This window comes from Melanotaenia boesemani, chromosome 12, assembly GCF_017639745.1.
Source record: "Melanotaenia boesemani isolate fMelBoe1 chromosome 12, fMelBoe1.pri, whole genome shotgun sequence".
Classification (NCBI taxonomy): domain Eukaryota; kingdom Metazoa; phylum Chordata; class Actinopteri; order Atheriniformes; family Melanotaeniidae; genus Melanotaenia; species Melanotaenia boesemani.
Window position 1 is genome coordinate 30,272,360 of NC_055693.1, and position 26,564 is coordinate 30,298,923.

Sequence of the window (26,564 nt, forward strand, 5' to 3'; positions counted from 1 at the left end):
AGTGGATGGACAGTCCATGCCTTTACTTGAAAAGTTTACAAACCTTTTGTGTAAACAGTGTCACAGCTCTTTGTCTTTTTATTTTATTGCACAACAGCCTCAAAACTGATCTGCACATGCTAACAGTACTTACTTCCATAAACATGGCATGCTACATGTGACGTTACGTCTTCCTATGTGCATACAGGTTACTTCAGAGCTGTAGGCTGTTCACATTAAAGTGTGATGTAGGTCCCATTAAAATATAATGTGAACAATCACATTAAGAAGAAAAAAACGGATCTCAGAAAAACCAGTTTGCCTAACACTCAAACTAACAAACATGCCACTTCGAAGTCACTTAAATCTCCTTTCTTCCTCATTCTGAGGCTCATTTCGAACCTCAGCAAGTCATTTTGATCATGTTTACACAACTAAATGTATTAGGTTGCTGCCGTGTGATTGGCTAAGTTATTTGTGTTGCACAGTTAAACAAGTGTCCATTTTTGAAAGCTCATGGTGGTACTATCATGCTGTTTGTCCTGTTCTGCTAAATCTGGGCCTGAAAACTTGCAATAAATGTTTAAACAAAAAAGTTAAAACTTCCATTTGATTCTTAAAACAAACATCAGAAGATGGAAATGCACTGAGTAATAAAAAGTTGACAGAAAATGACCATAATAATGATTAGTTCTTATTGATTCATAGGTGCTGTTTACAAATATTTTTGTGTGTAATGGTGTTTCATTTATACTGTATATAGAAAAATCTACATTTTACAAACTTTGAAGCACCATGACGTGAGCCTAATAAATCACAGAGAAGGATTACACACACATACACACACACACACACACACACACACACAAGAAAACCAATCAGTGTATCTACTCTGAAATAATTTACTGTTGTTTTCAGTCATTCACATAGAGGGGCTTATCTGATATGTCACCTTAAGATCAATAAGAAACCACAGTGACATTTTTTAAAAGTGCATAAGACTTCCTTTCAAATCGATAATTACCAAAAAGCGCGTTCCACATGGACTACTGCGAATAAATTACTTTTGACTCCATGTCTCTTACAATAAGTGGCCAGCCAATTATATCAGCCTGCAGCTAAATGCACTTGCAGAGACACAGAAATGTGAATAATACAATCCTTCAGAGTTAAGATAACTCCTAATATAATAAGAATACTTTGTTCAGTCATGAGAAACAAAAAAGCAGTTACTCTGTGAACACCTGTCCCTGCTTGAGAGGATTATCAACACTTAAAAAACAAAAACATTCACAACCATAAAAAGCACATTTTTTCAGTGAAGGACAAATATGTGCAAATCACTGACTCAGAAAACAGCTTCCCACTCAACCAGCTTTAAGTGAATTAAGATATAAAACCTTACTTGTGTGATTTAAAAACATGAATAGGAACGATTCAATAAAAAATAATACGGAAAAATTACAGTAAAAGAAGGTAGATTGGATGTTTTTTATTGAATAAAAGTCTTGAAGAAGTCAAGGTACTGCACCAAATACATGTTTTAACAGGATCATGAATTGATTTATGTAAATATCTTCAATTTAAGTCAAAAAGTCCTCCAATTTACGTTTTTTTCTTCACTATTCTGACTTTCACCTTGACCTTCAGCATGTTGTCTTGGTTATAGCTACACATCTGAATACATTGCATTGACTTACTTTGCACTGAGTGTCTGACATGTGATCAGATGACTAGATATTTGTGTAAGTAACAGGTTTGACCACGTTTTCCTGATAAAGTGTCAAATGTATAAGAAAGTTTTCACACTAGCATAGATATAAGTCTGTGTCTTTTGAAACTCTTCCCATAAATATTGTTGTGCGTGCGTGGGAAGACGTCACACAACAAGGAATGTCCGTTTTGCCTACTTTACTGAGCGCAGATGGTAAGTACAGACATTTGGCATCTACTTTAGCATCTGTATTGCTGCTGTGTTGAATTGCGGTCTCTAGCTTGGCACGGAACAGTAAGCTGAGCTGTCCATGCACCAAGCCGTGAGCACCGGTTTCATCCAACTAGAACACTCAAAAAAACTACTTCCGTGAGGGAACCTCGCTAACTCATGCATATGAATGCTGCTCCTGCTAACCAATCCAAACGCTATACTGGATAACACACAGAACAGGGGAGGGTCAAACTTAGCTGCTGTGATCTGCCTTACAATATAAAACAGCTGCAATCAGACACAAGGTGAAACTGCTAGAAATCAGAAAAAAAGTGAGAAATATTTACCAGAAAGCATAAAAATGTATTACTTATTCCAGTTTATGCTCATGTATTGTGTTCCTTAGGAGCAGCACTCATCTGAGTAAAAAACATATTAGTTCAGCTGATGCAGCAGCAGGGCTGGATATCACCACTAACATCCTAAATCGATTCAGTTCACAACAGCCTGATTAGATTCTGATTAAATTGGATTTGATATTGAATAATTTACAGAAATTTATGTAACACCAGTTTTTCTTGAATATTAAAGACAAAGACAGACAACTATTTTTATAAAACACTGAGCCTGTTCTTATGACCATCTCCCAGATATCTAAAAGTAATCAGATTACTGTAATAATCTGATTGACACATCTACATGGCGGAACCCACGGGCTTAGCGTTAGCATAATGTGAGAGCCCATGGTTAGGGCTGCTAATGTGAGAGTGCACTGTCTTAGTGTTAGCTGCTAATGTTAGATCTCACGGTCTCAGCGTTAGCTGCTAATGTGAGAGTGCACTGTCTTAGTGTTAGCTGCTAATGTTAGATCCCACGGTCTCAGCGTTAGCTGCTAATGTGAGAGCCAATGGTCTTAGTGTTATCTGCTAATGTGAGAGCCAATGGTCTTAGCGTTAGCTGCTAATGTGCAATGCCACGGTCTTAATGTTAGCTGCAAATGTGAGAGCCATAGACTGTATATAAGAAGATGGACAGAGCCTTCATGACATTACATGTAGGTTTCTGAAGAGCTGAACTGAAGCTCACTGGGCAGTTCCCACTATCGCCATCTTGGCAGCGTCACACGTGTTCCCAGAAAATCTAAAAATGGGTGGAACTGAGAGGGGGGCTGTGATGGTGAGGGTAGATGATTGACACCCATCAAACTCTGAGCTGACTGTAGCTAAGAGTTAAACGAGCTAACTTGGAGCTAACGGTACCTAACCAGCTAACAGAGGTAGGTGAGCTAAAACTAAGGTGCATTGTTAATCGGCTAAAAACTGTGGTTGTGCTGCACTCTGCTAAGGTGAGAGCCCATGGTTAAGTTGTTGGCTGCTAATGTGAGAGCACAGTCTTAGCGTTAGCTGCTAATGTGAGAGCCCATGGGTGTGTCCCAATCCGCGCACTTCTATACTTCGAACACTACATTTAAGTGCTCAGTGCGCTGACACAGAAATTTCAGTAAAAACTCAGTGCACTGAAAGTACCCGGATGCTGCCCTAAACTCGGCCAAAAATCTAGTGCAAAACGATGGACACTACACGCTCTAAACGGACGCCATCTTGCTGAAGTAGCAGAAGGGGAGGGACTTTCAACCAGTTTTTCAGGGCTGAATAATGGCAGCCACCGACTCTGCGGTACCGATGCTGGCGGAGGCTATTTTCTACTGTATGAAGTTATTTGATCATAATTCTAATATAAACTGCAGCAGGCTTCTTATCTCTTCTATCCCTGATGACAGTTATGGATCTGATCATTTGTTGGAAGCTGCAGTAGAGTTAGCAACGTAAATGTTAGCAGTTTTATAGCCAATTTTGCGGATGTAGGTGGGCTATAAGTGTTAAAAATAATTAATGCTATAGGTTCTGTATGTTTATTCATGATTGTTGAACCTCCAGATTAAGAACTGCGGGGTCTCTGTCATAAACGAAATGGTCCTTGATCTGAAAACTGATTAGGAAACACCGCTGGTTTAGAAAACTGGGCTGTACCCATAAAGTACATATATATAATAATGTTTGCTTTTATATAAACTGCCATTGTGTGTTCACCGTAGGCCACTGTGGCATCAAACTACCGAACCAGCAGTGGCACTGAGGCATTTACCACCTGCGGGCTAGGACGCTGCTGTGGAGAAAAGGAGGCGGCAAGACAGAAATGTTTTAATAAAAATTTTAAATAAAATGTTTTCTGCATCCCTGTTTTAGCGTCTTCAGTACTGCATTTCATATTTTAAATGATGGTTTCTAGTATAATCGGTTTCCTGTTGCCAAACGTGAACGGTATCAGTGTAAACACCAATGAAAACAGATTTATAATGTAACGTACTTTAATTCAGTGAAGATATCTTTGCATATTTAAAAGCTGTATTAGTGTTTTAAATTGCACTTTAGGTATGGGGGAGACATGCAAAGACACATGAACGTGTGCTGATGGTTTCTATTGTTATCAACTGAGATAGATTAATACTGTGGAGGCCATGGCTCTTTGTTGAACAAATGAGGCCTGCAAGCCATGCAAACACGTTTGTTAACATGATTTTGGATTTTGGAAGAACTTGGACGGATTGTCCTAAAAAAATATATTAACAGAGCGGCACTGCTATTAGGCAGCATGTAGGAGGGTCATACACCTTAAAATAAATAAGCATACGTTCTAATTCATGTGCAGCCCGAGGAGGATCCTGAGTTGGATGCGACAAAGTTTACAGGTGGGGTTAAGTAAGGAGTAAACAAAGTAAGATCAAGAGTTGGAAATTTATTCTGTAAATTAAGGCAGCAGAACAATCACCGTCAAAAGCTCGTACGTCACTACCGGTAAGTGCAAAACGTTAGTGCTCAATTTGGATCAGCACTTACCCACGATAGTGTGCACTACAGAAGGTAGTGCTTAGTGCGCACTATGCACTACCTTCCAGTGCACTCTTGTAAGTTAGAGACACACTCCATGGTTAAATTGTTGGCTGCTAATGTGAGAGCAGTGTCTTAGCGTTAGCTGCTAATGTGAGATCCCACGGTTGTTAGCTGATAATGTGACAGCCCACGGTCTTAGCGTTAGCTGCTAATGTGAGAGGAAATAAGCTGCTAAGTTGTTTTTAGGTGAATGTAATCTAATGGTAAATTAAAAAATCCAGCTTCACCATCATCTCTGTGAGAGAAGCTGATTTTGGACATATAGGTGCTTTTTCATTACCGAACATAATCCACCAAAAACCATTTGTCCTCCTTATTTGTGAGTCTTAATCCTATGCACTATTCTACTAGCTTGGTGAGGAGTGGGTATTATTTAGTCAGAAAGTTTAACCAATTTAATGGATCAACTGTCACTGGCTGAGGTGGAGCATCTCAGTATTTGTCTAAATTCCTTTTAAAGTGTGAAGGTGGCAATTACGGGAACTCTGCAGCTTCTTGATGTCAGCATGAGGACTGATCTCTTTTTTTACCGTGAAGAAAGTCATCAGCACTCGTTCAGTCCATCTATTCGCCTCTGTTCAATATTATTCTCCATTCATCAGTTTGCATCCTCATTTTTTTAAATCAGTCATCTATTTTGCTTGAAACCTGGAAGATGCTTTGTGAGGGTCCTTAACAGTTGCATTGTTGAGGCTGAGGAAGCTTTTTTTATTCTTCAGTATTGTCGTCTACAGAATGTAAACTATTTCAGTTGTTTACCCCGCTTAAGCCCTGTCTGTACATACAGAGGTATTTTGACAAATACAGATTTTTCTTTTCATCATTGTAACAGACTATCTTGGTATAATGTTCCATCACCATAATCCATCGCCACTTAAGGTCACACACTTTTCAAATGAATCAAAAGTTCCCCATTAAGATGTATTTGGTTGGAGTACAGTCTCTAGGTTCATTAATTTTCTCAAATTTCACCATGTTTGTGTCATTGCACACTGGTCTTTTGCCAATTCATGGCATTATCTGCAGTGGTTTAGAGTTAATGAGTCATGTCAAAACTTGGTAGCAGGATTTTATTTTTTAATGCATCCAAGACCATTATTGCACCTTGTCAAAGTGGTTTTGGCTTCCAAGAAATAGCCTTTTTCAAACACTGCATTAATTCATTTTATGGCGAGAACATTTCAGTCAGGTAACAAGGAAGCTTAACTCCAGATCAATCCATTTTGTTACTTTATGTACTGTTGTAAAAACAGGCTCTCATGAGAACCACCCTGGGAAAGGAAGAATATTAGTTTCCTTTGCAGCACAGAAGTTCACTTAAGTTAAGAGCGTCAAAAAAATCACCAGAATTGGAGATAAAAGCAACATCAAAGCTTTCCAAGCAGCAGACAGTGTCAGCATGAAAACTGTCAAAGACTGCATGAATCAGGGTGGAACTGCTGCACAGCAACAACAGACAAGATCAGTCAAAGTAGACAAATAATTTGACCCAAGAAACTAGACATTAACACAAACTGATCAGTTGAAATTTGGAAGATGCAGACGATGCATGCCACCCACAAAATCCTGCAGAAACACACACAGTCCCATGTGGTCTGATCTGTATGGATGCATCATAAGTCTTTTTCAAAAACAAACCAAAACACACCTTCAGGCTCACCAAGTTATTTTCCAAGAAGGTGAGTAATGGAGTGCTGCATCAGATGACCTCCACAATCACACAGCCTTAACACCAAACCGCAGGTGAGATGGTCTGGAATGATTTCATCTGCAGGGTGAAGTGAAAGCAGACAAAAAATGTTTGGTACATTTAAAATTCCATCTATTTATTTCCATTTCAGCTATTTTATTTATCATTTCATCCCCGAGTGAGCTGCAGCTGAGTGAGAAATTGGGCCAAAGGAAATCATTTTTATCCAGTTAGTGATAAATGTGCATTTGAATTGGGACTTTTGGGGAATTTTGGAAATATGTAAACAGATTGTGGTTATTTACCTAAATAATTCAACTTATGTGCTGTTGAAATTGAAACATTCCTGTTGTATCTCTAACATTTTAGACTAAAACGTACATTTTAAAAATATTTTCCAGGGTAGTTTTTCTTTAAGAGGCACATCCTGCTGCTCTTTTGACGGCCTCCACTGAATTCAAGGAGTCGGTTGATATTTGCAAAAATTAAATTAAAATGCAATATTTGTTCCTTTCTGTGATGCTTTAAGTAACTGATTTTAATTTGAATCTGGAGAGAGCAGGAGCGTTACACTTGCTGTAATTTCTCCAGTCACCTTTCAGTCTTCATAAAATAGAAGTGCTCGATCATCAATAGCTGATTCAGAACATGAAAGCAGTCCTTTAACTTTGGTAAAAAGCCCAGTGGACCAATCACAAGAAACTGATTGTGATGTCAGAGGTTACAGTTTAATGGAAGACCTACATGCAGACTCACAGGTGGAAGTAAGTGGATTGATTGATTGATAGATTTTGTTTATCTGATTGTCATGCACATTATTGTGACCAGCCCACATGGGCTTACAAGACACTACACAATATATATTTAAACAACCCAAAGATGGAAAAAAGGTAAAAATCTTATGCAACTGTTAACTTGAAAATGGCAAAGTATACAAGAAAAAAATCTTCCAAAATATATAAAACAATAATAGAAAATTATATACTTAAATAGGGCACAATGTTTTCTGTCTTAATGTCCATGCTTTTTCAATAAACCTGGCTAAAACATAAACCTCCTCCTTGAAGAACCAACTCAACATATCAGACATCCAAAATAAATCAGGATTCTTCCTCTGAACTTTTTTGAATGAGGATTTCCTCAGTTTGTTATACAATCAATGGACACTAAAAAAAAAAAAGGAGGTAAAAGATCACACAAAGCACATGTACACTGCTCTTCAGATATGCCCTTATACCTGCCCACTTCAATCGCCAGGGGCAACGTTCCAGATCTTAATTGTGTACACAATGACCTCTGACCTCTCCCATAGTTTAGTATTAGATATGGTTCTGTACAATAATCCTCTTTCATATGAACATAGCTTCTATCTTCTCCTTCTTCCATTGCTTCTTAAAGAGGTTGGATAGCTTTTGTTTAACAATATCTACCGTACACTGCATTACAGATGGAAGTTGGACAAAACACTGCAGTGACAAAAGAAAAACAAAAGAACAAACAAAAAGAAGGAACTTGGTGGTAAAGCAGATAAAGAACTGAGTACTTCTAGAGATGACGGCAGGTAACGAGGAAAAACTAACTCAAACCCACTAGTAAATATAACATGACAAACCACAGAACAAAACCATTACCCTGATAAAGGAACAAGAAACACTGAAAACAAAAAGAATCTGAATGGAAACTCCAAAACAACGTCCAAACAGTCGAAAATAACATGCAAAGACCAAATACTGTAATGTCTGTGAACTGCAATCTGCCGAGTCATGATCAAGTTTGATGTGCTTCGTGTCACTTTAATTCGCTACAATAAAGCACCACTGATTCTGCAGCAAAACCAGTGGTAGAGAAATGTTACCTTCATCACAAAAAGATCTATGAATCTGAAGAAGAAAAATACCCTGAAAAGAAACAGAAAGTCTGTATTTATCCATTTCACTTTCACATAATAATGACTAAAATAATATAATATACATTAACACTGGTTTGGATTGGTTGAGCACATGAACAACAACCCAAGTGGGCACCACAGACCTGTAATTTGTTTCTATTATTGTCCAACTGGAAGCCCATGTCATTCCCAGCAGACTCCAACAGAACAAAATATTCTGAGCACGTGGTAGACAAGTCCATGCAGTTACGGCAAATTATACAGCTGTCCACAATGACAACACATACCCTATGATAATGGGATTTAGGTGCTGAAGACCCCACTGGAAGCTATAACACTCCTGCTGACACACACAGGCACTCATACATGTAGAGAATAATATATCTGTGCTCATGCCACCTATCAGCAGAAGAAACTGAGAATTATTCATATTTTTAAAGTAGCACTATGTAACTTAAAAATATGTGTTTCTGACTTGTTTTGATGGTACAGTGACATTTATTTTACACATACCTGGAGTTGTCGTTGCCCAGGATTGTCCCAAGGCTGAGAAAACAGTTTTGTTTTCGGGACGCTGCGTTATGTCACAGTTGAGTTTCACTATATGCAGTGCGTGAGACACCAAAATCTGGATATCAACACACCGGCTGTTTTGAACATGCCATGGCTGATTCATCAAAGAAATACAAGAGGACATTATCAAAGAATGGGAGGAAAAGAAAGAGTGAAAGGAACAGAGCAAGAGATGAAAGTCAACATGAAACTGACTCTAATGACAGGATAGAGCTCGGAGTACAGGTAGGATGCAAGATGGATGCTGAATCAAGGCCCATTTATTCTCCCTTACTTAATGTCCGTTTCAAACATTGTCATACGTCGCCATCCTCATACTTCCATCGTCTATTGTGTTGCCATGGTTATTAAGTCAACTCCTCCACTAGTGGGCAGTGCTAAGTTTAGAGTTCCAATATCCAATATCCGCAGCAAGAAGGGAGAGTGCAGCACAACCGCTGCTTTTAGCTGGCTAACAGTGCGCCTTAGCTTTAGCCTGTCTACCTCCGTTAGCTGGTTAGCTACCGTTAGCTCCGAGTTAGCTCTTTTATATCTTAACTACAGGCAGCTCTGAGTTTGATGGATGTAAATCATCCAACCCATCTTCACAGTCCCCTTCTCAGCTCCACCTCTTTGTCCATTTTTGGAGTTTTCAAGAATGATGACACTTGTGACGCTGCCAAGATGGTGACTGTGGGAATCGCCCAATGAGCTTCAATTCAGCTCTTCAGAAACTTGAGGCTGACATCACAGAGGTTCCGCCCATCTTTTATATACAGTCTATGGGGGCACCTCAAGGAGAAAATTTTTTCAAATTTACACAGTGTTCCTTTAAAAAGCCTGTTCAGATAATTTTATGTATTAGCTACTGGGTTAAAATTCATCCTCACCTGTTAATGTTCTTAAAGAGCAACATGAGTCATAAAAATGAAGTCACAGGTTGGCGGGGAGTGGGTATCCTTTTGCCAGCAACTTATTCCCATTGAGTGAGTTAACTGTCAGTTATGAAGGTAAAAATGTGCCAAAATGAACAAACTTGTAGATTTGATGTGAAAACTTGTAGAATACAATGTGAGAAGTTGCGCATCAAAAATCTGAACTTTTATGTCAAAATTTTCTGCTGTAAAGAAAACTCACACACATGTGAACTGAATTTGAAAGTTACAGAGAAAAAATAGTCCATCTGACAAATTATCTTCCATAGTTTACTTGTAATTAAATTTTTTTTCAAGTGTTCATTTTGCTTTACAACCTCAACTTAGCGATTACAACTTCCTGAATCTGCTGCTGCAAGTCACAAATGTGCTCTCGCGAGTCACAGCGTGATAAAACTGTGGCATGACTTTTGGCTCATTCCTTGCAAGATATTTGTGCCAAAACTAACTTGTGTCTGAAGATGTGAGAGCAGAGGGGGGGGGGGGGGGGGGGGGGGGGGGCTTAACCAATCAGAGTGAATGGTCGTGAGACCAACGTCTCCAGAGTTTCTCTTGTCGGACCTCTTGGCAGCTATCGCTATGGCGCACCAACCTGGGGTAAGTTACTTCATTAACCATCGTTTTGACTACCCCATTGTGTGTTTTAGGAGTAAACGAACATATGCTCTAACAAAATGTATAAAGAATTACATTAAGATCAAGTGAATACGCTATTTGGTGCGTATGAAAGGTGACTGCTGGCTAGCTGAACAAATTTAAACAGTTCTAACTTATAAATGACCAAAAGCTAGCCCTGCATGGTACCCAAACTGATTTAATAGACCACGTTCGAAATGGCACTCAGTTCCGTTAAGGCGGGAGGGAGGTTATAACATTCAGCCGGTCGAGTCCACTTTCATGTGAACCTTGTAAAAAATATTATTTACCCGTTCCCAGAGGTGGTGCTACGCGACTTTTTTATTTTTTATGTCAGTGGCAAGTGAGCTTGTTAGATGAACACAAGTGAACCTTAATGCATATATAAGTAGATCTTTTTTTAGACAGTTTTTGAAAATATGAACAGTGAAGCAACTGCAGCCTGCTGTGGTTACTTTATGGATGATTCTCTTCTTTTCTAAACTTCAGGATTTGTTTTTGCTTGTGAATGGGTGGCGTGACCAGTTGAAATGACATATCTATTACAGAGGGGGCCTCTGTAATAGATATGTTTTGGTGTATATGGAAGACAACATAGATCAATTATAAAAGATACAACCAAACAGAAACAAAACATCCAAAAGGTCTATTGCTGTTTATAAGATACAACTCCATGTTGTCAGCATGTCTTCCTCATATCTTGTGTCAAATAAATAAATAAATAAATAAATAGCAGAGATATAAACCTGGGGTCTGAGACTGATGACATGTACACCTCATTTCTCTCCTCTGCAGAGTTAGATCTCTTTGATAGATCTTGATGGATGGTGCTCTTTATCTTTCTGACAAGACAGGAATTCTCAGAGGTGCCATTTCTGTTTCTAAAAGGTTGGGCATTAAGGGGAGCAGTGACAGAAAATTTGGGCTCTTCTCCTGAAAGATGATGTTTCAGTATCTGTTGGAGGGCTTTGGGAGAAATTGAGACGTCAGTCAGGTCGCTGTCGGAGTCCTTCTCACCTGTAATGAAAGATCAAGACAGAGTTTAACTTTAAAAAAGAGATTTCAAAGCCTAACCACCTCAAGAGCAAAGTTTCTCTTTTCTATGTCAAAACTTATAAGTCGAATTGTAGTCAGAACTAAATCGTCTTTCCAGGTATGTATTTTGAGAATATTTTGTCTGAATTATTCTAATAATATATTCATTTTAAAATATATGTTATATAAAGTACTTGCACATTTTATTTTCAAATCGATATACTAAAAGTCTAAAGATGTAAATTATTAATTTTTACATGTTTCTATTTGTGTATAATAGCTTTTCTAAATTAACTATATTTTTATTAGTTTGGAACAAATAAATTTTATTGTATTTACTTTTACAAAAGGTTCATCTTCACATGACAAGATCACATCTGCCACATTCATGCTGTAGTCCTGAACTATTTGGGATTCACACACACACACAGACGTATACACACACACACACATGTATATATATCTGATACCAACATTACTCTTTATCTTAGTTTTTTTATGCCTTTCAGACACATTATAAGGGTGAGATCTGTCATGTGATTGTACATTTGACATTCTTGTTCTCTTTGACATCTAAGCTTCTGGGTCTATATTTCTTAACGTTAAACTCACTCTAGTTTGGTTGTTTCTCCTAACGCTGTATCATTTCTGAGCTGTGCTTATTAGATTGCGGAGAACTCTGGTTATGTTATTTTAGTGTAGATATGTTTATATTAAAATAAATTTAGATAAATAAATAAAAAACTGTTTCTCCATGTTTCTACCCTTAAAGTCACTGCAATGGTTAATCTATAAGTTTCACCTTAATACAACATTCCTTTAAAATCTACTTTAGGATCTCTAGTCATGTGTAATTGATAACTCTCCAAAGATTCCGGTTTACTCATTGTTCCTTTTTGATTTTTAGTCCCAAAGCTCAATACAAACCAAACAGATTAAAACAAACCAGTGTGTGACAGCAGGGGTTGTCATCAGTCCAATAACACAGTACATTTACAGGGTTGACTCAGTGTGGGTTGGGTCTGTTTGTCAGGATATGATGCTGATAAATTAGTTATCTACTGTTATTGGTTAACTGGTGACACTCCACCATAAATGTACAATAAATCCATTATAGTGTTTTCTGTTGACTAAGACTGAAATGTGGAGTCAAAGTGAGATGATAGGTTTCTGATCTTTTTCTTTATTCTGTGATCTGGGTTTTGCTATGGAAACGTTATTGATCTCAATTTTTACATGGCTGTGATTATATACATGCTGTAACAAATTTTATTACATATTTTCCAAGTTGCAGCAGCAGGTGAATGTGCTGCCTGGAGTTTGCAGGTAATTTAATTAAATTAAATTAAATTTAATTTAATTAAATTTAATTTAATTAACTGACTTCAAATTGCAAATAGCTTTTAAGAGATGTTTTCTCTATATGGAAAACTGAATATTTGATATCCTGTTTTTTCTTTTTAGCTTCTTTAATGTGAAGTATTTCTTGCATTGTTGCTTTACAATATAACACATTTAAAAGTGACAAACTTGAAAAATGCAGTCAGACCATGTGAAAATGCCTGAGAGGAAAGATTAACCGGTCCTCTGCCTCAGAAAGGACGTGCTGATAAGACTATGCTGAAATAATTACATTACAGGCTGAAATTAGAGACCATCCTCAAGACAATTTTTACCAAATGTCTGTAATTTCCTTTTACAAGCTCCACTGCCCAGATAATAGGCTTCTTTTGAGGTGATGCAATCGCATCAGTCAGTGCAAAGCCAACTCTGTAAACCCACTGTAATCATCTCCTCTTTGACCATCAAAGTTTTTGTCTGCATAGACCCAAAGGAGGATGAGCAACCCAACTGCTGGGCAGATTGACTTCATTAGTTAGAGAGTTAATATAACCATCCTCATGGTTCCCATGGTGACAGTGTTAGATGTACAACTGAAGGCTTGAGAACAGGCTGCTCCTAAATAATGAAAGACTGGACCACACCTTTCCAACGGGGACCAGTAAGAGTCAAATTAGATTTCCGTTATGGTGTCTCACACCTGAGACGTTGTAACTGGGACGTTGCATGTAGACAAAACAAAAACTGATCCACCTCAGCTCTAGAACACAGTCTGTGGACATTCTGTAACCCAGAACACTCATATTTTACCTGGATTAAAGTCGTTTAGGATGTGACCTTCATTAAACATGATATAACTATTTAGTTTGACAGCAGTAAGGTCACCACTCAGTCCATTTGGAAGATAAATGAACACACGAGCATTAATACATTTTCTGGATAACTTTGCCTTAACTTGCTGTCAATATTAGGATGCCTCTTTCGTGGTAATCATGGGTGTCATTAGGTCTGTTTTATCGTGTCTTCAGCCACCCTAAAGTCCCCCCAAAAAATCATAATTCAATTCAATTCAATTCAAACTTTATTTGTATAGCCCTTTTCATACATTGTCATGCAATACAAAGTGCTTTACAGTGTAAAAACATATATTAAAAATCTAAGAGTAGAATAATGCAAATGCTATCTACTTCACATTTGAAATCACACACATTCACACACACACACACACACACCCAAGCGCGCATCACACAACACAAACAGATGATGCCACTCTTCTTTTCATAGAATTAAAACTATTCCTTCTAGTTCCTGTCTCTTTAACTGAAACGGTTTAAGAACAAAGTTTGAGAGAGAGATCTAAAAGACAAGATAAAAGACGATTGGCTTGACACCACTGTGAGGAAGCAGTACCTTGGGGACCCATCCACACCATGAGCGCCCCACCAGCAACCACAGAGGCCATCGCCACAGGAGCCCCCAAGATCGGATCAGGCGAGGGCCCCCACCACAGCCACAGGACTGCAATGCAGGGCCCGTCAGCCATCCCGTCCAGGTCGACCCCCGCAGCGACAACCCTGCAGGCCGGAGAGACAGCCCACGATGTGGAGGATCCCCATGAGGGAACACCGGAGCTAGAGGATAAAAGATAAAAAAAAAAAAAAAAAAAAAAAAAAAAGATAAAAGCTGAAAATAAAACACAGTATAAGATACATAAAAGAGCATAAATAAATCAACGTAATAAGAACAATAAAAGAAAATTAATATACATTAAAAAGTCAATTTAAGACCAAGATACAAATGAGTGATAAAAATAGACAAAATAGATAAATAGATTAATTAAAATAACTGAATAAATAAACTAATAATATTGTTAGTCAAATAACTAAATGATTAAGAATGATTAAATGATTAAAAATGTATTATTTCATTATTTGCTTTAATGATTGAGGCAGTGACCATCTGATCTGTGTTCATCGATATCTGAAACACAATGAAAAAGTCTTAATGATCACTACATCACTTCTATCACCTGTATCCAGACTGAGACAGGAAGGGGACAGACATCTGCTGAGGACGTGAGTCTGAAGGATTTAACAGGTCTGACCCTCAAAAATGTGGAATTCTATCATTCAAATAATATTAACAGCTTAAACAATATTAAATTAAAGAATAAAAAGGGCATGAAGGTCCAGAGACAGAGAAGTTAAAGCAGATGTTTGACGAAAGAGAGAAAACTGTCCAGAGTGGAAGAAGTACGGTAACTCCTTCCATAGTGGGTCTGATTTAGGTCACAAAGGCACAGTAGCAGACAGATGATGCTGAACATCTACTCACGAGATGGTTTTGGTGCCCAAAACAGAGCATTTTATTTATTTCTGTGGAAATAATTAAGATGAATACAGCAAAGATAAGTTTGGAATTTATAAGGAGTAAATAAAACGTTTGATCCCTTTACATACTTTCAGATTTTATTACGAGCTTTAAAAAACACCTGGGTTATTCTGTTCTATTCAGGCTGCTTGGTGGTTAGATTCCTGGTTCAGTCTTGGCTGAAGACTTTATGTGGACTTTGCATGTTTTCCCTGTACATAAATGACTTCCCATTGTCCCAAAAAAAGAAAGAAGCATGTTAACTGGTGATTTTTTACTGTAAAAGTGAACTTGAGTGACGCCAAATGGGATAAAGCAGGAACTGAAAATGTGTAGATGAACCGACCGTCATTTAATAGGAAGTGGAATTAGGTACGAGGCTGTTCTGTGGTGGTGGAAAAAGTTTTCAGACGCCACTAAAATTTCACACAATCTCAAATGTTATCATTAAATGTTTTAAAATAAAAAAATTATGATTTTTGAGTGTTTTTTGTAGGATTTGTTTAGTACTTTGGCTGTGACTGTACTAAAAGAAATTACACTTGAAGACCTAAAAGTGATTCTTAATGCAATATTTAACAAATACATGGGTGTACATGGGGTTAAAGAACTATGTTCTTCAACATTGCTTTTAAGTAATAGTCCTACTGATTTCAGCCCCAAGGCACAACTTTTTATGTCATCTCTTGAGGGCTAAGTCCCCCCTTTCTTTAAATCCTACAGACATCCCTGGTTGTAATAAGAGTTTTACATGCAGTGGGACTTTGACTACAGGCTGATTTTAATAATGAAGGGGTGTTTGGTATGAAAATGGAAATAGAAAAAATCAGAAAGCCACACTGCTTTAATCTTTGACCACAGGTTGATCAACTTTTTTGTTCCCTGGTGGTGGTGAACAACTTAAAAGAAATTTAATGGCATCTGCACTGCTGTATAAGGTTACCATGGCTGTTGGGAAGCCAAATTTCAGACATAACTTGAAGGATATATGTAATTTCAATGCAAAATCCCCTGAAAGTCTCTCTCTCTCGCTTTGTCCTGGATTGTGGCCAAAGGAGGAAATCCAGAGTTGAGGAGTGGGAGGTTAACAGACCTTGAAACCCAAAGAACTTTGTTCAAACTACAAATTATGCTGCAGTGACAGGAAATCAAAGAAACTTGATAACTGAAATAATAAAGTTGAGGCAAAAACAAAAAAACTGGGAGGAGAAACAAGAATCTGGCATTAAGCTAAGGAACACCTGGAGTACTTATACTGAATTAGGATGATTACAAATAAGGGGCAGGTGTGAATGGGGGGCAGGAAGTAAATTTAACTGAATAAATATCTCTATAAAATAAAACAGGTAGCAATACTATCCACAGTATATCAAATGAAAACCAAAGAACACACTGAGGAAGTAAACATAGAAACACAAACCTTGTAAGTACTAAACCAAACTAACACAACAAAACGGAAAACTTTGAACACAAATAACTTCAAATAAAAAAGCCCAGTTAAACTCTGAAACTTTCTTAAGATATACTTCCAAGAAACAAGACAGAACACAACTAAGCCATAAGGTTAATTGAAATACAGGACAAAGCTAAAACTAACTGAAAGCCAGCTGAAACATAAAACATAATAAGACCAGTGCCCTGTCAGGGTATTTGTTTAGTTGTTAGGTGCATTTACTGAGATAATTTTGAATATTGTTCCCTAGACATGAAATTTAGAAAGAATGCGTGCTTTTCAATTAATTTTAAGATTAATGAGTTTAATCCATATCCAATTTTGATTGTGTAAGATGTTTTTGTGACATTGGGAGTGTTATCTACAAAATTTGTACCATGGAATTCCATTATGAGTGCATTTTTTATCCCGTGATTTAAATTAATTGCCTGCAATTTCCAATTTTTCTGCTGGAAACCCATTAAAGATTTGTCAATATATATATATATATATATATATATATATATATATATATATATATATATATATAATTGCCCAATACTAGCCCCTCCCCCACTGACCTCTATAGTGACTCTTTACAACAAATGGGCATACTCGTATGTTCCTGGCTGCAAACCAAAACGCAATAAAGATGTTTAACTAAAATGGTTTAATATGTAAGTGAGGGGTTGTTGTCAAATGGTTGAAGAGAGAAACATTTTCTAGGAGTGTCTGTGTGTGATCAAATCAGTCTGACTGTAAAAGAAGCAACTCTGTAAACTTGTAAAAAGCCATAAAAATTTTTCTTTAGTCCTCTGCATAAAATCAGAACTCATATGATCATAATTTCGTAATCAATATCATTTCATTTTCATTCATTTTGAATTAATACCCAGTCTGAACAAACAACAGAAAATCCACACAGTGCCATCACACATCAAGCAGATGAAAATTAACCTTTACTCCCCAGTGACAAAAACCACTGACTGCATACATATAAACAAATAAATTAAAAGATTGCACTTAAGATAAGAACAGCTGACCTGCTGTGGCCTGAATGCACAGTCCTACACCTTCCTCCTGGTCTGCATGGACTTGAAGTGCACATCCGCTCGTGTGTGACTCAACTGAAGACTGAATCATCTCGTGTTTTTAAGTATGTCTTAAGTCCAGTGTTTTAAAAATAAAATCTTTTTAGAAGACTCTTCTACCTGGATAAATGAATCTTCATAGAAATAATGATGGGTCAGTTCGTTTTTAGCCTTTGCTGTAAAACTGCTGTTTTTAACTGTGGATCAGTGTAGCAATTTCATGTTCTGTCATGACAACACTTAACCAGAAGGTTTCACCAGCTAAAGGTCAGCAGGCTAGACTCCTCCCACCTTCCTTATCACAACTTGTCCTTTTTCTTGTCCTTGAGAAAAGTTAAGTGCTTGTGTTATACCCCTGAATAGAGGAAAAACAGCTTGAGTCAAGAACCAAAAGCAACCGTTCAGCGCACAAATCAATTTGTTTAATGACTGAGATGTGAGTGGTGCTCCCCCTACAGGCTACTATGTGAAAGTGACAAGACTAACTTCTTCCCAAACAATAGGAAGACAAATACACTTCTCTATAGGAATTGTGTTATACTGAATAAAATAACAAAATAAATCTATTACATTCAACTCCTGTTTTGTCTACTTCACATGTCCATGTTCAAAGATCAGAATTTACCAGTTTATAATTTCTGCCACTTTATGGCAGAGTGGGGGAACTAAAACATCATCTATGATGTAAACAAGTTAAAGGAAATGATTGTGGATTGTAGGAGGAACAAACCAAACACTATGTTGATCCTGGGAGAGGAAGTGGAGGTGATGGAGGAGCACAGCCTCAGATTCAGTTACTCAAAGAAAGTAAACAAGCCAATAAAGAAAGAAGAAACTGTACTGGGGATTCCCCCGTGTTTCACACTTGAACTCAAAAGAACTTGTGAGCATGAATTAGTGTGCAACATGTCTTTACTTCATTTCTGGAAATACATGAATAATATTTCCATCACTTTCGCTGACCTGAAAATCCAGTTGTGTGTCGCACACCTGCAATAGATGATGCAAAGAAGAATGTTGCAAAAGTTGCCGAACCGAACGGACAAATGGTGATGGCTGGTTTTATTGCTGCTTTGACACGCAGCTCAAAAAATGGCTTCAGTGAGACAACGTTTGAGGAGGACGTATAGTGGCCAATTAAATAAAGTGCAGCAAAGACATGGCGTTCTTATTTGGCATGCCTTATTGTACCTCCCTACAGACTACACATAGCTTTTGTTCTGAAACATTTAAAATGTGCCGTACAGATACACACTGATGTGATTTTCACATGTGACTGGTGCAAATTCACATAATATGGATTCTGGAAAAGTGTGTTTTGGAGTTTATTGGTCGATGTGGATATAGGTGTATGAGGAAATAATAATAATAATAATAAAAAACAAAAACAAAAAAAAACTCAAACCAGTCAGACAGACTCAACTGCTTCAGATATCAATCAATTATTTCAAACGCCAGTGGTGACGTGACCAAACCACTTTGGCTCAGTGGTTTATCATCATCACTGCAGACAACACTGCAAACCTTCATAACACAGTGATTAAAATGTGTATTCACTTGCAGGCTTTTTGAACTCTGCTGCAACAATAACAGCAATAAATGTACACAGTGACTTTTATATAATGAAAAAGAACTAATTTATTAAGAATAGCTTCATTTATGTTGCACAATTATTGATTTTTCTTTTCTTTTTTGCAGATGAAAGACCCAATTGGCTGCCTGGCAAAGGAGGCAACCAGATAAGGAGGCAACCAGATAAAAACTCTAATATTTCTTTACAAAACAACTCAACCAAAAGCAAAAAATCCAAAACTTTGGAGTGTATTTCTGCAGCTAATCGGCACAGGGCACAGCACAGCCTTGACAGATCACCAGTCCATCTAACTCTGGGTAGTTGTGTAGTAGTACATGTGTAGTACATGGTTTGTAAACCATATAAACCCTTTTGTGCGTAACTTTGGGTATTGCAAATGTATGTTTGAACACACACATAAATATCTAGTAAATATACACACAATATTTTTACACAATTTTTTCCTTCTACTTCAAAAATCTAATAGTTTGGTGACAAATCATAAAATAAGTGTGCATGCATTGCCTGGTGCGCACGGCCACAACAGATCAGTTTACAAGTGCTGCAGGAGTTTTGAGACTTTTTATGCTTCCAAGAGCCTCGCAGCTTTGTACATAGACCATATGTTTAAGTGCTGGTGGATATACAGTTTACAAACCATGTCTAACACATACAACTACTCAGTGTTTCACACAATATGCTTACACAGTTTGCAAATCCTGTATTACACACACACACACACACACACACACACACACACACACACACACACACACACACACACACACACACAGTGATATTGAGATGATTTCCTTTACATTAAACTTACTGTTATAGATTCTTCTCAAAAGCGACAGTGGAAAATGAAATTAGGTGCTAACCGCGTATTTCTGGTCTCACCTTGATCATCTCATGATCTTGAGAAAACAAACGTTTATCTCATGAAAACAAGCTACAGTGGATAGTTATCTCTGGAAAACAAAAGGCTGATTTCTGGCTTTAATGAGAAGAACAAACTGTGCAGTCTTGAGATAACAGAATAATTAACTCCTGATCTCCAGATAACAACATCAAAACGAATAATTGCTGGTATGGCTGCTTTCAGGCTCCTGTGTTAAACAGACAGGCTGAATAACTAATCTAATCTTTGGTTTGCTTCGGACTAAGAGAGGAAACATCTGCCGATGCTGCTGTGTGCTCTGTTCATTAGCTACTTGTCAGTCTGTCGTTTTGTGCTGGATTAACAAACCAGAACTTTTTTTTAACTTAACTTTAACTTCCTGCTGCAAGTGGAAACTCTAAGATTTCATTAATAATTGCTGTTTCGCTGATTTTAGACTTTGTACGATGAACTTAAAGTCAGTCTGTCTCTCAAAAGAAAATAAGTTCATGTTTCACTGCAACTTCTGTCAGGTTGTCCTGTCTCAGACAATCCTTTATCGTTACTTTATCAGAGGGTAAGCATAAAAAGCAAAATGAATCGGTCATTACTTGGAGAAAAAGAAATCTCATTTTACACAGAGAGCTCTGGGTGTTGTCATATATCAATACTGCTGTTCTCCAGAGGACGCCAGAGGTCAGGAAGAATCATTTTCAGCAGTGTGGGCTTGTTCGCCTGCGAGGGCTATCTCTTATTAAATCAAACAAGGCAAGCAATATCTGGATGTGACACCACTGTACTGAGTGATCTCATGATAAGCTACAAATAATATTTGCTGCTCCCTGCTGCCTGAATCAGGGTACAGTTAATACCAGTGGGAGGCTGAGAACAAATAAACACACTTAGACAGTGAAAAGGAAACCATTTCAAGAGATGAGATAAATTAAGGAAGGATTATAACTGACAGGAAAGTACTTGATAGTACATGCCAAAGTAATCACTCTGAATCTGACTGGAGTTGCGCCCCTCAGAGCAGCCTGCTGCATAGCCCGCCAGCCTTCCACGCTCTGCTCTATATCTCATATACTGATTTCCACAGGGCTCAACAACATGACCATAGGAGTAAATAAATAAATCTCACCCCTTTTCTTTCAAACAGTTTCTCTGTGTCATGTTCTTTCAGCTGGATGAAAAGCTGCTCAACCGCTGTACTAACGCCACTATTTGGAGGTTGCATTTTATTGATGCATCTGCCAAGCCTCATCCAGAAGCATCAGTGAGGAAGAGAGATGAAGAGGAGACCAAATTCTCTCATAATCAGACCACTTTATGCAACGCACTAGGACTGGGCGATATGAACCACATTTCATATCTCAATATTTTTACCTGAATCCCGATATACAATATTACGGAAACCTGGAGCCATCATAAAAAAAAACAAAAAAACAAAGGGACCTTATCACATTATAACATGATTTTAATTCTCTTAAACTAAAGTTTATTAAAAATGCATTTCAGGGACTATAACATAAGCACAGTTGTGCAAAATGCAAGAATATACTTTTAACTCAAAACAAGCTATCAGGATATTAACAGTATTCCCTCATTATATATCACATGTAAAAAAAAAAAAAAAAGTCTTGATATACAGTATTTGTAAATCTCGATATATTGCCCAGTCCTACAATGCACCATAAACAGATCTGAGATCATGTCTGTAACATGAGAGAAAACATCTTCCAACCCCCCAGGCTAAGAAAATACCTCTGAGATGTGTTTCTGTCAATACACTCAGAAATAAAAGTACTTTTATGGGTACAGGAACTAATCACTGAGGTGATACCCTCACAATGTACTGCTGTTTTCTTTTGCTGTTTTAAAGGTAAAATCGTTAAATAATTGTGAAATTTCAAACAAAAAGTATCACGTTGGATTTACTTGGTATCAGATTGATACCAGAATTTGCAGTATTGCCCAGCACTGACTGCAGTTAATGTCCACACAGAGACGAGTTGAAGTTTGTCTGCTCAAGTTTTTTTAAATCATCTGGACGTTTCCTTCACACAGAACTGGCATTTTGGGTTAGACACACACATTTTTTTAAAACCAGATCCCAGAGTGAATAAATGTGGTTCATCAAAATCTGATGTATAATATTTTAACACATGCATTCTTAGACAAAATACAAATACATTTAAGGCGTGTCTCGCCTTAAACAACTTTAGATATCATCTCATTTCGACCATCTGATCCTGAATCAAATCAAATCAAAATAGTATTATAGCAGAAATTGCGAAATCTGCAAAAATTTTATCCTATTGGGATTAAACTTGCGAATTTACACCCCTAATATTCACCTGGTCTCATGAAATTTTGTTTTATAGCACACTAAGTCATGTTTTGTGGGCCACTTATGTCTCTTATGATGAAGGGATTACATTCTGACCTGTGTGTTTTAACTAATCCTAACCGTTCTCTGTCACTTGAACAGTGTAAACAGCCATGCATGGCTGTGCATAAAGTGCATGTAAATCCATTGTATTAACTCATATAAATAAATTTAAACAAGTTCTATGTTAAATGTGCACAATAGTACACACAGGCTCAGGCTCTGTTTACTGAAAATTAGTTAGAATTAGTTGAAAAAAATAACATTTAAGGCTTGCTGCCTCAAAATTGAGATTGTACCATCATTGGTTCAATGACTGCAGATGAAAAACATAAAATCAAATTATGAACTAATGCACAAAACATCGAGTAAAATCAAGAACATTCTGAAACAACGTATTACATGTCATTACATGAAATGACGTTGGTCTGCAGCACAATATGTTCCCAAACCAGCTGTTTTATCAGAAGCAGAGTAATTACTTGTTTAAGCTGTTTTTCTTTTCTTTTTCTTTCTTTTTTTTTTTTTTTTTTATCTAAATTTCGATTACTGCAGTATAAGTGACTGATGAAATCCTATATCAGGCCAAGTAGGCTAAGTCTGATCTTCCTGCATCTCAAACAAAGGTTTGTTTGAGATGCAGGAATGAGGTTGGTGCACAGCCATTAACAAAGAAATAAACTAGAGGGATTTTGGAAATCTGTGGTTGAATGAATGAGCCTTCTAATAAGTGAGGAAGTTGCCAAACAATGTGTACTTGAAAAATAATAATAATAATCATCATAATTGATTACTTTTGGGGTGCATGTACAATCACTAACCACTTTATGAGGTTCACCGTGCTAGTGCCAGCTTTGGAATCCCTTTTTACTTTAGAACAGCCTTAATTTTTAGTGTCATAGGTTGTTTAGGACGTTGGAGTCCAGTGAACTCTTTGTCATGTTATAGAAAGCAGGTGGAGATGATCTGAACTTTGTGACATGGTACATTATCCTGCTGAAAGTAGCATTAGAAGATGCTACACTGTGGTCATAAAGGGATGGACATGGTCAGCAACAATACTCAAGTAGGCTGTGCTGGTTAAACCAGACCATGTTGGCTGATTAAATATTTGTGTTAACAAGCAACTGACTCAGTGCAAAGCGATCTGTGAGGTAGTGAATTTTGGTTTCCATCAAAACTTCACAACAAAACTTAAAATATTTTTACGTATAATTTTCTTGTTTACTTCTAATATACTGTTGTGATTTTATGTTATAATTATAAAATAGTTTATTTTTGTTTTATTTGTCTGTTTGTTTACTTTTTCAAATTTAGAGGAAAATTGTTTTTACTGCTTCTGAAAGTAAACTGGGAGGGAAGGAGATGGTTTTGTTGTAGTATTTACCAGGACGTCTTGGTCCAAACATTTACTGCAGCTTCCTGGATTTTCCTTCATTATAACATTGATTCACATTTTTCCGTAACTCAGGAATGTGACAGAACTTATTATCTGAATTCTTTTACAGTTCTTCCATCAGTAAACTTATGCCAACATGTTTCTATTGACTGCCAAATTTCTTACAAGTTTTAAATACCAGTGGTATCTCCAAGCCAAGCACACTTACCATTTCGTATTTCCTGTGTGTGTTCGTGTGTGCACTCCCACAGATGAAGCTGCTATCTCTGCCAGAGCTGGAGCACAGAGTTGGAACGACGCTTGCATGGTCAGTTGCTGGCATCCAGTAGGAGAAGCAGCAGGTCTTTAGTTTGCTGGCTCATGCCCATCTTGCAGTTTCCCAAAGGAGCTTACGATGAACCCTTCTGCTGTGACATAACTCCCCACAGCCAACTTTTTCCCAGCAGGACAAGAACCACAGGCTGCAAACTTGCTGAAAGAGAATAAATTTTACCTAAAAATTTACTTTTAAGGAGCATGTGGTCTCTGGTAACGTCATACCAAGTCAAACATCCAACAAAATCAGGTTTTTTTGTTGAAACAGTTTTAAATTACGTTGTTTTAGAACAACATGCACACTCATAAAATAACTTGTTGAATAAGCATAATAAAATAATGGAAATAATTTCCCCCTAAATTAAATGCATTAATTTTGTGAGAAAGATTTTTGTTGACTGAACTAAATGTGAATATTACGAGTCCATTTCATTATTAATTACCATGGTTTAGTACAACCAGCTCTGTAAGGGTAAATGTAACATTTACAAAGGAGCTGATTTGATTTTCTTGATTTAACTTGATTAAAAGAAGCACTATGAAACTTTGCTGGATTTTCTCATGATGCACCACCTAAAGACGGCTAATTCAGCATCCATGTTGCATCCTACCTGTACTATGAGCTCTCCCCAGCCAGTTAAAGTCAGTCTGATGTTACCTCTCGTCTTATCTCTTGCTCTGTCCCTTTCTCTCTCTTTTCTTCCAATAATGTCCTCTTGTGTTTCTTTGACGAATCAACCTCGGTGTGAACTCAAAAAAGCATGTGTGTTGATGTCCACTTCCTAGCGTGACGTGGTGCATAAAGCAGAACGTAGCTGTAACGTGATTCCTCGTCCTAGAAGTGCAGATTCTCAGCCCCGGGAAGCTGCTGGGCAGCAGCAGGTCAAGAAATGAGATAAAACTGGAAAACAAGCATAATCTGGCTGCAATGATATTGAAGATTAAAAGGCTGAGGGCTGAATTTGTTAAATAAAAATATCTGTCACTCTATTTAAAGTATAATGTTTGGACCCTGGTTTTTATTTATTTAATTTGTTTGTTGTGGTTCAGTTGTTTGTTTGAAGATTTTAGTCAAATGTTCATTTAAAAAAAGCATAATAATAAAGCTTTTATGAAAACAATGAATACAAACTTCTTATATTAAAGATCAAACAATCACAACTGCTAAATGTGGCTAAATCAAGCTCAGAGTGACACTAACTGAAGAGCCATTCGGGAGCCATAAGAAGCAGCTTCGCTAAGGGATCCAAAATCTACGAAAATCAGGAGCTCGCATCACTGTGATGAACAGAGCTAATCTCTAACAGTACTCAACGACAGCTCATCCACCTGTGTACTTTATCAGATGTGATGTTGTTTATAAGCTGCTGCCTGAACAAAATGCAGCTGAATAAGGAGATAAATTAAGACGTAAGACATGAAAAAGAAAAATGTAGTGGTGGCTGGACAATGTAAAGAGCAGCACTGGTTAGCGAGTTACGTTGTTCCTTGTAGGAAAAGACAACATTAAGAGAATGTTTTTATTGTTGCTCAGTATCTACATAAAAAAAACAAATAAATAAAAATTTAAAAAAAGAATTAAAGAAAACTGTTAAAGAAAAATTAAAGAAAAAATGGTTGAACCAGTGTTAGTCATGGGGGAGGGGGCATGTTGATGAGGCCGGTTACACAGGAGAAGAAACTGTTTTTATGGCGTGAGGTTTTGGTCCTGATGGACCGCAGCCTCTTGCCAGAGGGGGGCATCTCGAAGAGCTTGTGACCGGGATGGAAGAGGTCAGCCAGAATCTTTCCTGCACACCTCAAAGACCTGGCGGTGAACAAGTCCTTGAGGGAATGCAGATTGCAGCCAATCATGCAGAGGGAATGATACGCTGCAGTCTGCTCTTGTCCTGGGCAGTGGCAGCAGTGTACCAGATGGTGATGGAGGAGATGAGGATGGACTTGATGGAGGTGTAGAAGTGCATCATCATTGTCTTTGGCAGACTGACCTTCTTCAGCTGCCGCAGGAAGTACATCCTCTGCTGGACTTTCTTGGGAGCTCAGGATGGGCAGTTGTGGGGCGACCCAGGCCCCTGCTGTGGAGGGGGAAGTGGAGATGGTTAGGTGGAAAGTGTCCCATCTGTCTTCAAAGCGACCTAAAAACTCATTCAGGTCGTTGGCCAGGTGCGAGTCGTCAGTGGA

The 26,564-nt window shown here is 37.6% G+C and overlaps 1 long non-coding RNA gene across 1 annotated transcript; it reads right to left on the reverse strand.

The window, feature by feature from the left end:
- On the reverse strand, positions 1-22,702 carry LOC121650680. The gene is made up of 4 exons (XR_006012314.1): positions 22,692-22,702; positions 20,333-20,338; positions 9,597-9,602; positions 1-74 (listed from the first exon to the last, which is right to left on the reverse strand). It is a non-coding gene; the product is annotated as an uncharacterized LOC121650680 (long non-coding RNA).
- Between the last annotated feature and the right edge of the window lie 3,862 nt (positions 22,703-26,564).